Source organism: Seriola lalandi, unplaced genomic scaffold (genome assembly GCF_002814215.2).
Source record: "Seriola lalandi dorsalis isolate HSWRI2012SDOR001 ecotype SW California unplaced genomic scaffold, Sedor1 jcf7180001974213, whole genome shotgun sequence".
In the NCBI taxonomy this organism is placed as follows: Eukaryota; Metazoa; Chordata; class Actinopteri; order Carangiformes; family Carangidae; genus Seriola; species Seriola lalandi.
Genome location: NW_019444879.1, coordinates 1 through 2,261, shown reverse-complemented (window position 1 = coordinate 2,261; position 2,261 = coordinate 1). Strand labels below are relative to the sequence as shown.

The following is a 2,261-nucleotide window of genomic DNA, read 5'->3' as shown; positions in this document are numbered from 1 at the left end:
GCCTTGGACCTTCCTCTTTCAGATGCCTCCAATCAGTCAGTCCCGAGTGGGAGGAGCTGTGGTTGCAGGGGTAAATCGATCTGCCCCCACACTGAGCTGAAATTGTGAAGTTTTTCAATGCTTAGCTCTTTCTGAACCGGTTTTTAGGTTGCTCAACAGGTCTGTCAGTACCTAGCTGTTACACAAAGAGAGGGACACCATGTCTTCTGCAAGGTAAGACCACGTTGACATACAGGGAACTGATCTAAATACCGGCATTGGTTCTGGTTTAGTGTAATTGGCAGCAGAAGCCCAGTTATCACCTGACTGCACATTGCCAGATGTATATGCTGTAGGAAATAATAGTGGGGCTGTGGCATCTGCCACATAGGTTGATGCATTCCCTTTGTTTCAGCTGGTCACTCCCTTTGCATTTTCGAAAGCCTTCTTCCACGTTGCATCTTCTCGCTGCATTAAATCTTGTCCTTGGGGTGATTTGTAGAGAGAAAGGCTGCAGGGGAAAATATGTTAGCACATGTTCATGCGGTGGCATCTGTCCAACGCTGTGTTCAAAGACCTGCTCCATCTGGGGTTCTCCCAGAAACACAGATATGAAGGCAACGCCAAGACACAGATATGATGCATGTACTGTTAAATTGCCATACTATAATGGCTTGGAGCTTTTGCAGTAGTACTCACAGATAATTTAGTGTTTGCTTATAGGAAAGTTTCAGACTCACTGGCTTTAACTGTTTACTGATGTGTAAGATAAGTTCCAGTGGGAATGTCATGTGTTGACACAAAGTGCAGAGGTGCTTGTCGGTCGCTGTCTCATTTTGTTGAGCCCCAGTGGTGGGAATCTCGCCATGCTGTTTTGAGAATAATGTTTTTTCGCTATCACAAGACTAGAATTTGCAACAGTATGCGCTCAGTTGTTCGCCTCAGGAAAGACCGCACTGAACAAATACAGAGAGACACAGCAGTGGGCTGTCCTCTCCTCCCTCGCCTTGCACTGAATATCATAACATGGTTACATGCTTGACTGACTGGGTGTCTCACAGCCGACCACATTCATATCGTTTTGTAATATTAGTTGATGAGCGTTTCCAATCTATGACTCATATATGTGTTATTTCCGCTTTTCTGTCTGTGTTCTTCTGGGACATTTAAATCATGTGATGAAGTCACATGAAAACAAAGCTGTGGGATTTGCAAATTAATGTTCAACACTGGGATAGAAACCGAGAACACTCGATGCAGAGAAAACATACATTTTTAAGTCCATGAAATTTTCTTCTCTACAAACGAGGGATGTCTGCTATTTTAATGAATCAACCAACCAACCAGTTTAAAGAAGCTGTAACTGATTATAACTGTGACTGAACAGTTAAATTATTAAGAGCAGCTTCAGACAGTAAAGACAGACAGTTCAAGAAAACATGGATTGTACAAGATGTCTCCTTATTCCTGTCATGCCATTTTAAGTCAATGTCGAAAACACAAATTGATGTGAGATAGCTGTTAAAACCAAGCTTTCTAGAGCTGTGCTTTTCTTTTAACATGTAGCCTTTATGTTTCAGCGCTAATTCACTCTTTGGAATGGGAAACCCCTTATTGGACATCTCTGCTGTTGTGGACAAAAACTTCTTGGACAAGTAAGTTAAAGGACTGAAGCAGTGGAATAAAAATGTTGTCACTTAAACTATCGTCATCAGTGGTTGTAGTCCTCCCTGCTGATTGGCTTAGAAATACCCAGAGTGGTTGTAAACTGTGACCCAGTAGTTGCACGGGTGACTCCTCAAAAGTAAATTTAAATGAAAAATATTAACATTAATTCACATATTAATATACATAATTTATACTAACCCTAGAATATATAGGTAAAAGAAATATTAAAAATATATTGTATGAATTCTGCTTTGTTAAAGACTTGGAGCCTAAATCCATTTTTTTATGCTGCTGTAAAATCTCCATAAAGCACAGTCACAATCATATTAAGTGAAATATGTGAGGCCGACCATAAGAGACAGAGGCTCTATGATGTAATATGATCAATGGAGATACAAGATAATGATGAGATGAGATTGCAGAGCACAGGAAAGAGCAGTGCTTTCTAATGAGAGCTGTATGTCCAGCAGATACACTGCTTTGATATATTCTGAAATGAGACGGTGTATCCTACATTGCAGTGATTTGCAGTGGACTGTTTTCGCTGAGTGAAACAATCAGTGCCTCTCCCTGTTTTGTCTACATGTTCACATCACTAATGATCATTTATCAGC

At 40.6% G+C, this 2,261-nt stretch overlaps 1 long non-coding RNA gene across 1 annotated transcript; it reads left to right on the top strand.

The window, feature by feature from the left end:
• The first annotated feature begins 49 nt into the window (after nucleotides 1-49).
• On the top strand, nucleotides 50-1,608 carry LOC111653744 (uncharacterized). Its single transcript, XR_002760696.2, has 2 exons — nucleotides 50-213; nucleotides 1,560-1,608. It is a non-coding gene; the product is annotated as an uncharacterized LOC111653744 (long non-coding RNA).
• Nucleotides 1,609-2,261: the final 653 nt, after the last annotated feature.